The sequence below is a fragment of the Lampetra fluviatilis genome, chromosome 7, assembly GCF_964198595.1.
Source record: "Lampetra fluviatilis chromosome 7, kcLamFluv1.1, whole genome shotgun sequence".
Classification (NCBI taxonomy): Eukaryota; Metazoa; Chordata; class Hyperoartia; order Petromyzontiformes; family Petromyzontidae; genus Lampetra; species Lampetra fluviatilis.
This window is the reverse complement of record NC_136281.1, coordinates 162,485-173,945: the sequence shown is the minus strand read 5'-3', so window position 1 is coordinate 173,945 and position 11,461 is coordinate 162,485.

The following is an 11,461-nucleotide window of genomic DNA, read 5'->3' as shown; positions in this document are numbered from 1 at the left end:
AATAAGATTTGGGAATGAGGTTCAATAGACTGCTGCTCCGTCCAGGACAGTATCAGTGCTGTCGTGCACATCTTGCACGGGTCCTCGTTGCCAGACCGCATTCTCTGCAGGGTCCCGCGGCGTGCTGTCCGGGATCACTCTCAGTTCTGTGGGCGGGACAGGATCATGTACAGGTGATATGGGTGCTGCTGACAGGTGCAGCGGCTTGTCGGACACCTCAGTTGCATGGGTGATGATAAAGATACGGCTTTAGGCACGACGGGTGAACATACCAACGGCGACGTCCCGACTGTATACGTACACATTGCAGCCGCTTTATCTGGACTATTTTGACTGGGCCCTGCCATGGCTGATGTAACTTAGGAGAGGTACGTAATGGGACCTGCGGGCAATGTAGCCATGCCTTGTCGCCAACCGCCCATGGAGGTGTGTGATCCTGTTGCATTTTATTTTGCTCTTTAGCGGCCTGGGCTTCCGAGGTGTTCGCCAATGCCGCTGTCCGCACTTCGTGCAGGCGGTCAAGCATGACCTGTAAGGACGCCGGCCGATTTGACATGCCCTGTGGGAGTCTTACCCAGCTGCGTTTCTATGGAAGGTGCAGGTTCCCTGCCGTACAAGAGGTAGAAGGGACTAAACCCCGTGCAGGCATGTGGGGCCAGCCTATATGCTGCCAAGACCCCCAAAATATAGAGATCCCAGTCGGTTTGTGTTGTATCTACAACTTGGCATAGCATTGCTGCTAAGGTTCTTTTTAGCTCTTCGACCGTACCATGTGTTTGAGGGTAGTACGGGGAAGTGCATACCTTTTGTGTGCCCAGTGCCTCGCATACCTCTCTTAGGAGTTGTAACGAAAAATGTTATTCCTGGTCGGTGAGGAGCTGCTCTGGAGGGCCTTTGTCTATCACATATCCGTGAAGGAATGCATCACTAATTGATGCTCCTGTCTGGTCAGGCAGCAGCCAGGCCATCGGCAACCTTGCGAGATATTCAACCCCCAGCAGGAGAAATGTATTCCCTCTTGGTGAGCATGGAAAAGTCCAGAGAATATCGACAGCAACCAATTCATTGATTAGAGTCAACAATGGGCTGTCAGGGAGGCTGTGACCTTTGTGCTGGTGGTTTCTGGCACGTACACTCCGTGCAACCCGCGACCAAGTCATTAACATTAGCGGACATATGCAGCCAATAATAATTGTGTTGCAGGGTCAGTAGAGTCTTTCGGCATCTCAGGTGCAGCAGCTTATTTGCGTGAACCTCTCATGTCAATCTGCCTCGCACAAATGTGGGTACCACCAGACATCGCCGGTGAGCGATCCCATCCCACCACGTCAACAACCCTTCATGCAACATAAACTTAGACCGCATTTGGGAGGTTGGCGCGGATAGTTCTGTCTTCACCCGGCAACGCAAGGGAAGCAGGCTGGCATCGTCGGCCTGCAGCTGTCCCCATTCTGAATAAGTCAGACTCAAAGCGTAGTCCCTGCATGGTTCTTTTTCTGGTAGCTCAGCGGGCTGACCTGCTGCTATCGTCGCCGGCGTTTTCGGGACGGTAAGCTTACATCGGCCAGCACCTGATATGCACACACACGGATTCTCTTGAGGCAGCCTTGAGAATGCGTAGGCATTTCTGTGCTTTAGGCCCTTACGATATATAATCTGATATGAGTACTCCTGCAATTTCTCTAGCCAGCGCACCCGCTGGCCCGATGGCTGCTCTATGCGCAAGGGGTACTGGAGGGCGACATAATCTGTGTGGACTGTTCATTTCGTGCTGTACAGGTAAGGCCTGTATATTTGTACAAAGTACACCATTTTCAATCATCGGTGAGTTACACAGTAACGCTGCTCTACCGGCGATAGAATGTGACTACCATATGCAATGACCACTTCAACCCTGCCCTTCACTTGAGAGAGGACAGCCCCAATCCCCAGATCACTGGTGTCCGTGTCTGGGATGAAGGGCAGGGAGAGGTCCGAGTTTGCTAGTGGTGAAGCATCTGTGAGCCGATTTCACAGCGTGACGAAGGCAGTTTCCACCTCTACCCCCTAGTGAAACTTTTTTTGGGCTGTCAACGCGTGCAGGGGCTTTGCGATTGTGCCAACATTTTTTAACAAACCGTCGATAGTAAGAAGTGAAGCTAAAACAACTGCATACATCGCCCACGGATTTGGGGCAATTATCCAACTCGCTCACCACGTGACCCAAATATCGCACCGGCATTTGCATAAAATTACATTTAGCTGTTTTAGTTTTAAGTTGGCTGGGCATACCTTGGACAACACCGCGCAATCGCTGCAGCTGTTCATAGAACAAGCAACCGAAAACAATTACATCATCATATGTTGCCCCGCTAAAACCAGTTCCATTAGCCTTTGGAATGTGGCCAGAGCGGTTTGAAGACCCATCGGGAGGCAATTAAATTGGTATAGGCCTTGCGGTGTACGGAATACTGTTTTGGGCTTCGAGGCCTTGTCCAAGGGCAGTTACCAAAATCCTGAGTAAGTCCAATGTGTAAAAATGTTGCCCCTGACAATGTGTTTAATGAGTCATCAATGTGCAGGAGTGGATATGCATCAGCCAATGTAACCTTATTTAGACAGTGGATATCAACACAACTTTCGGCTGGCTTTTTTTTTTAAGTACCACAGGAGCCCCCCAAGGGCTGGTGGATGGAGAAATTATGTCCGCTGCAAACATCCACAGCCTGTTGCACATGTCGTTTCTCTGCGGAGCTCATGCGATACGAATTTAGCCAAATAGGGTTGCGAATTTATTGTATCAATGTGGTGCGTTGCCAAGGACGTGAGTCCTATGTCATACTTCCACCTGCTGAATACATTGGAGAATTGCAGAAGAAATTCTCTTCTGCAATTGGTTTCCTTGTGCTTCTGACAAGTCCGCATAACTTGTCTAAGTTTCTTCTTCTTTTTTCACACACTGGTTTTCCTACTTTAAGTTTTACCACACATATTTGGCAAATCTAGAATTAATCCCAGCAACGTAACAAAGTGCTGTTTCATCTACATAACAAAGGCTGTCCCATTCACAGCATCCGCACCTTTACATCAGCCGCACCTTAACAACTCTTAGAACCTCCCAGTTCAACCATTCTAGTGATTCTACACAACAAAGACTCATTCCTGGCAGCGGTTTCAGCCGCACCACCTCTACATAACAAAAGGCTCAGTCCCATTTACACGCACCTTTACATCAGCCGCACCTAGTTTACACAACAAAGGCTCATTCCTAACAGCGTGCTCCAGCCGCACCGAACGTCACAAAAATAATATTCAGGGACTACCTTGGCTCCTCCCACCCTCAACCAGTTATATATACAACGACTGTTTTCTTGGAATTTCTCTTACTTGATACAGCTATCATGCTGTGACGGTTCCACCTGAAGACGGAAGCTTGTGTTGCCTCCGAAACGTCGTGATTTTTATTTATTTTTTATCTTACTTTTATTAATTTTAACTTAATTTTTTACCTACGTGACTTTACCCGAAAAAAACTAAGAATATGAATCCTTGCAGTCACGAAAGCTTCAAATCTAGAATTGTCTAATTTTCCTCTGATGGAGTGTCGCTAGCAACTCCAGCTATCACCGTTTTTGTTGGGTCCTCTGCTCTTACAACCATTTCTGCCCCTGCTAATGTCAATCTGCGGGTCATCACATTTGACGGAGCAATCAGAATTGGCCCCGAGTGGGGGGCTGGGGGGGATTGCGCAACAATCCAGGTCCCTCGAGAAGGTTCCAGATTGTGGGCGTGGCCAGGGGCGGGGTGACCCTAGGAGCCCCATAAAAGCCGGAGCCCAGAGCGGCTGAGGCAGTTCGCCTCAAGTCGAAGTCCAGAAGCCACCTGATGATAGGACCCTGGACCCCAAGCCCCGACGTCTTTCTGAGGGCCGGGGCTCAGTGAGGCCAGTGGTCAATAGGCTAGGACCCTGAGGATCCCTCAACCCAACGTCCTTCTCAGGGCCGGGTCTGGATGGGCCTGGGTCGTGACTCACACCTTGGCTGGGTCGAGTCAGCCTCCCCTAGGTCCCGCTAGCCGGAGGGCTATAGGAGCAGTTAGCCCCAGTGGCTAGGGTACGTTAGCCCGGAGGCTGTACCTCCCTAGGTTGTGGGTGGAAGGGGCCATTACCCCTTCGTGTTAGGGACCTAGTGTTGTGTTGCTGTTACGTTATAACGGTTATATAATAGACATGTTGCCTCCTACGAAGACTCCGTCTCCATACAAACCCACTACAGTCGTATCTACTGACTCTCCAGTAGCATCTACTGACTCTACAGTAGCATATACTGACTCTACAGTAGTATCTACTAATTCTATAGTAGTAACTCCACACATTGGGGTGGGGGGAGAAGAGGGAATCACGCTGTTCAGGATTTACCTCAGCTTGTGCTTCTGCAGCAGTAACTGTGCCGTGATTTTTTTCTTTTTGGCATTTTTAACGAAGGAGAACCTCCCTCCCGTCCCCGCTCAGCAAGCTTGTTTGCGTTGCTAGGGGCAACCGTGAGTTACGCGCTCAAAGTTATCAATACGATCAGCGGTACATTGTTACAAAATGTGATTTTCTTATCTTCTTAGTTCTTTCGGTAAAGTCACGTAGTAAGGAAATAAAATAATAAAAATAAAACATAATAAAATACAATTATTTTTATTATATTATTTCCCTTCTACGTGACTTTACCGAAAGAACCAAGATGAATCCCTGCAGTCACGAAAGCTTTAAACCGTGATTTTCTTAGTTTAGATTGGACCAAGGGAAAAAAACAAATAGCAAGTGTTCGTCCAGGCACTTAGTTCATTAAATCTGTGTACTTTGTTGAAACGTAACCCCAACAGTCTGTCAGTTACAAATGTTACAACGATAGGCGTACACATGTTGAGGTGCATAAGACGACTCGGAGGCAGATCTTCAGTAAGGGCTTCCGCCAGTTTATTAGGGGCTTACGCCGAAAACACTTAATGGAATCATATCAAGAGGAATTTAGCATATTTATGGGAAATACAGATATGTGATTAGTACAAGTAGTACAAGCAGTACTAATCACATATCTGCATATGCAAATTATTTTGTCAAGGCGTTCACCCCATCCAACCCAGCTAAAATATACGCTCCAAGCGTGGTGGTGTTTCATTCAGACGCTGTCTCCCCGACAGACCTGGTCTTCACCTGAGGACGGCTGCTTGCGTTGTGGCCGAAACGTCGTGAGAATTATTTTATTGTTTTATTATTATTTCCCTTCTACTTGACTTTACCGAAAGAACAAAAAGATGAATCCCTGCAGTCACGAAAGCTTTAAATCGAAACTTAATGGAATTACAACTCTTTCTCCAGGGGTGGTAGGGGTTCTAGGATCTGTCGCTCGGCTAGCTTCCCGGGCTCTCACCTCTGCGTCGGCCGAGGGATCAGCCAATATCGACCGATCGAGGAGAGCAGCCACTGCTATTGCTAACGCCGGCTTCTCTCCTGACTCCGTGAGCCCCTGGTTAAATCTTCTACCCTTCACGTTCCCGGGCTCCTACAATGACCCCGCTCATGTCACGGGCTCTCGCTTAAGTACCCCCAGGAGACATGACGTCATCGCCACGCCCCGCGCCCATGACGTCACATCCTGTGACATCGCACCGGAAAGTGCGCGTGATGTAATGTCCCCGACTACTACTCTACACACAGAGACCGACAGACAAAATACTATAGGTAGGATGACGAGGAAATGAAATTATGATTCCTGTTTGTCAACTTGTCGGTACTCTAATAGCCATAATTCACCAATTTTGACTGGAAATGTGGCAATTTTAGGCCACAGGAAACATCTCTTTTGTTGCTAGCTAAATCCACTGTTTAACAAAATGACAGCCATTTAGGACCCCCAAAATGGAAGATACGGGAGTAAACTTGAACTTGTATTAGAGCTATAAATCGGAAATGTTATACACTCATAGTGAAGTTCATGCTTAGAAAAACAAATCTGAAAATTGCAATTTTTTATTTAGGCCTGCAAAAAATTAATTGTCATGCAATATCATTATAGGTTATGATTATTGTATCCAGTATATATGCAATACTCATTGTGTATGTGTAGTGAGTCCAACTGAGTCGTAGACGTTGTTCTTTTAAGAGGCAACAGCTTTATTTGTAACACTGTAACACAAAGGGGTAACTGCTCCTTTACCAGATACAACCTAGGGTGGTGACCACCCAGCTAACTATTCTACACAGGGGAGTTACTGCTATGAAGGTCCTGACTCTCGCTCGGGTCTCCGACCACGTGGTCTCCCTGTTGTATACTAAACCCTTCTTCCAAACTTGATTTTTTTTATATGTTATCTTTTACTTGATATATAATGAATGAAAACACCCCAAAGCGCAGCAAACTGCAAAATACCAGGTGTTGTTAAGTAATGAACTGGAGGAGGGCTAGGATGACAGAATTTGCAACCTTGCCTCAAGGAAAGATAAATCCAGGGTGAGTGGTCAAACGAAGTGGGTCAGCTCAAGACTGTGTACACAGGGGGGGGGAGCTGATTTAAACAACCCTGCACGGCTGAACGTGAGGGGGCCTTTGACCTGAAATTAAGAATAACACTCCCAGAGCAGAAGGTTGGATGGCCACAGTGAGACGAATAAGAGCGTTGTATATCTCAAGGATGCAGACTCAGCTGAATAACAAGGCTGCGGGAATCACCAGAAGTTCGCGTTCGCCTAGTTAAGACGAAAAGCTCAATTATTCTGTATTGCTATTAAAGTAACGTTAAAGTCAGAATTTAACAACAGGGTAGGCTAAAGTTATTGATATTCACACCCACTCCAATTAAACCAGGCCACAAGTTACGCCTACTGAACCATCACCATCATTAAGTCAATATGAAATGTTATTTCCATACTTTAATATACAACTCGACCCAAAGCATATGACAATCAGAACCTTCCTAAGTCAAAATTGAATCGCACCCAGACAGGAGCGAATAGTCGATATAAGGTTGAAGAGGGAAGGAAATTAAGAGCACGGCGAACTGCAAACGTAAGCAAAAAAGCCGGGAACACACCAACCCAGCGACCCACCAGCCCAGCAACAGCGAGTCGGGCTTCGACAGGCCATAAAAGTAGAAATAATAACTCCCGGGGTCAGGGGACATCAGAAGAAGCAGGCAGACAAAAACCAGAACTGACTCCAAGGTTCAACCGCCCTCACCTACAAGGAGTGACGGAAATTAATGAGGCCTTGAGTTAACGGCGTCAGCTGGACAGCAACAACAACGGCGAGCAGAGACAGAGTGAGGCAAAGACTGCGAGGCTATGAAATGCAACTTCATGTCAGTAAAGCCCTGACCAATAAGTTAAGTTAAAGACATCACAATACATAATATCGTACATAACATCAATGTTAACGCTATTCACCGTGAACTATATTCCGCTTATATAACCATGCAGACACCAAGGAATACGAATTCCTAGGATCAAGAAACTTACCCCTTAACCTAAGATATCGGAAATAAATTAATAATAATAAGCCTATGCATGAAAAGACAAAAGTAAAACTTATGAAAAGCCAGGATAGCGGGATAAATCACCACCAGGTCGAAATAAAATACATAATAAAAGAGCGATGTTAAACCCAGGGTCGGAGAGAAAGGGAGATCCCGGCCGTCTTTGTATCCCCGCAGCGCGGGATGGGAGTGTGTATGCGCTCGGGGAGGCACCTCCACTTGGGTCAAGCACCACGATGGGAAACGACACACCTTAGGTTACATACAGAATCATAACTGGGAAATGGTAAGGGACAAATGTTAATTTAAAACTTTTTAACCATGTCTTTATGCGTCTGTGAGGGTCGGAGGGAGTGTGCCCTCCCTCCAGGTCGTGCAACACGGACAGAGGCGCCTGTGAGACGATTTGTAACGTCTGTGTTTTGGTTCATGAAGAAGGCCAAACAAGAGATAAATCGCACCCAGACAGAGAGACGACCTCGAGGCAATTTGTAACACCTGATTGTTTGCTCGTGGATTTTATGGAGGGAATATGACAACGGAATATACCGTGGGTGATGCACACAAGGACACACGGACGTACGAACACACACATGGACACACCTACACACGGACGGATCCTGACACAGTAAATCAAAAGAAACCCCGCCTTGTGGGCAGGGTCTAAAGGGGTTTTTCGGCATAAAAGAAAGGACCCTGAGCATTGGAAATCAGTTCGACCAGGAGGGTCGACTCATCAGCCGAGTTCGACCAGTGGGTCGGCTCAGGAGTTCGACCGGGAGGGTCGGCTCAGGAGCTCGACCGGGAGGGTCAACTCAGGAGCGAGCTGCGACCAGCGGGTCGGCTCGACTCTTCAGCTCGTCTGGGACTCAGCCGAGTTCGATCGGCTCACCGGAGCCGGCTCTCGGGGCTCGACTCAAGCGGCTCCCCATCTCCTCTGCAGGCGGGCAAGACCCGCTTGACAGCTCAACTCGGCCTGCGTGGGTCAACCTCTGCCGCGTCAGAGGTCTCTGCAGCTGACAATCGCGGTTTGGCGACGAGGCGACGACCCAACACTGCACGCTGCGAGCGAGCTGTGGGCGCCACCTACCGACCGGGTTTCGAACTACGACAGCGTATCAACAGGCATCCAACCAATTCACCACGGTGACAGAGGAGCGACTGATACGTATGACGCGCACCGCCCCCTCACCACACGACCACCAGGCGTCTGTTTGACATAAAGAACCGACTCCGAACACTGACTATTCAAGACCACTCTTACCACTCAAACACACTCGAACCCATAAGCCATCCGTGGCTGTGAAGAAACACTCGAGACCGAGTGATGGCCATCCGTCGTTTATAAGAGTGTTCGTAATTTTTATCTTTAATACTTAGTGGGCTGTACTCTTAATCGCATAAATTCCCAACAGATCCATCAATACGAATTGATTCTTGGCACCTCCTTCCGCCAAGCCACGCTCACGTGGGGAGTGGTGGCCCACCAGATCCTTATCAGGTGATCTGGTCCCCAATTAGTAAACTTGATAAGATAACGATCTTCGGAAAAGGAGCACCGTCGCAGGCCCTTACTCCGAGCCATTCTGTTGTCAGATAACCTGCCGATGTATCTGTTGAGATTGGTGCCTTTAAGAATAATAACTGTTTTTGATTGTTTTTTTTTTATCGCCGTATAATCTTTCAAGTATCTTTCAGTCATAATCGCCGCACGTACTCGCATCCTATCAATAAGGAGTACGGTACTGCGTGAACAATAGTGAGTAATCATTCATTAACGTTAAGGTTTTTCTTAGCATAGTATTTGCATGTTTTAACGACTCTCTCTCACTAACAACCATCGCATTATGCGGGATACATGTGCCGTTGTCAAAGTGAAATCAGACAATCATTGATGATACTGTATTGATGCCGTGTTGACGTTCCGGGATTGAGAGTTCGCATACTATATCATAGTTGAGGTTGAATTAGTAATAAATTGATTAATACAGAAGTGGTTGTGTGATTCTTTCCTGAAATCTATGCATAAGATCTGCTTCTGCGTTGAGATCTGAACTTGGTGACCTTAATAAACACACTAATACATACTCAGTAAATGTTAAAGCGATAACGGGGTGAACCGGGGACCTAAAAATATAAGCGAGAATGAGACGAACCTAGACAACGATGCCGAGTTAATCTAAGTTAATCTTGCATACTTACACCACACCTGCATAACTGCATACGATTAATTGCCGTATTCCGATCGATAACCCACCCTCGTCACCGAGGCGGGGTCTGGTTATCATAACGACTTGCATTATCATAATTACACCCACTCGCATAATTACTACGATTACCTCTCGAATTGGCATAATTAAATGCGCATCATTACATAAATTAACATATTTCCGGATAATTACACATTTGGCCAAATTTCATTTGATTATTATTATTTTCACTGAATATTCATAACCCACATATACAACATAATAATTTCACCCACGCACGCATACAACACATCAAAATTTTCATAACCAACATATACAACACCCCGTAGGATGAGGCGCTTCCAGCTTGAGATGCGGAACTTTCAGCTTGTAGAACGAAGAGAGACCCCGGTCCCTCTCCCTTTCCGGTCGGGGCCGCTCTGCCCTCGGCCCCGCCCGCCTTCCCGAACATTCTCATTCCCTCTCGATCCTTCAGAGCTCTCTCCAGACACGTGATCACCCCCTAGTCCCCCCCCACCTGGGGCCCCCTGTATGGACATTCCGGATCACGTGTCTACGGGGTCAACCAGAGTGCCATGGCCCGGGGCAACACTGTCCCTGGGCTGACACTCACCCCCTCCGCCTCGGGGGAGCCCCCACCACACGCTGTGCGTGGTGCCCGCACTATCCCCAGGGTTCGAACAGTTGGGCCGATAGTTTCCACGATGTTGATATCCAACAGTCGACCCCGATGTCGTCCACCTGCAGTCGTCCTTCAGTCCCTGAGCCAGCACCCTGATCATGAGCCTCGCTCCCCCTTACATACCAGCTCGGCCACGCCCTGGTAACTTCCAGCACTTTACCCCAGTAGATTCTTCCAGCAGATTCTACTGTCTTCTGCTTCCCTTCTCGAACCTTCCCTCGTACAGTACCCTGCACCTGTTTCCACCCATCTCCACTGACCCCACTATAACCGTTGCCATGTATAGTACCCTACACTATTATTATGCATGATACTGTAATTGAGTTACTAATAAAACTAAAACAACTATGGCTCCAATTAAATTACAATTACTCCCAGAATCACGTGATGAGATGAAGAACCGTCCTTTCGGAATATTACAGCTTGCAGTGCATCAGCCTGTCTCAGAAAGTAACCCGGAAGCATGACATCGGAGATTTTTTTACGGAGTCACTTCAACACAATAACTGCACACTTTTTTACTGGTAGGAACCCACTGGTTCCACCAGCCCACAGAGGATTATTGTGTCCGTCCGTCGTGCAGGGAGGGGCTGGGTGGGGAAGGAGGGGCTGGGTGGGGAGGGGCTGAGTGGGGAGGGTGGGGCTGGGTGGGGGGGGTGTTAGGGGTGGAGCTGGGTGGGGAGGGGCTGGTCACCCCGTGGTGCCCTTATAAAACTCAACGTTTAACCTTCTCACGCCGGCTTGTGACCGCCCTCACAGTCGGGCATATTTGCGGAATACACCACGCTGCCGTTGACCCTGGCCATTGACCGAGCAACCCAACGTTCCTACCAGCTCCTTCCGCAGGAATGTGTAAACAGGACCCTGCGGGGTGGGCTGGTAGGAACGAATAACCAAAGAATATAAACATAATGTATTATTACACTTGTTTAGCCAGGAAAGCCCCACAGAGTCTAAAGGTTTTTGTAGGGTCCTGCCAAGTGTTTGCAGTAGGAGGCGATGTTGCTACACCTAATCGGACGATACGAAGGGAGAGTTTGAGGCCTAGTTTTAGGCTTTAGGCCTAGCT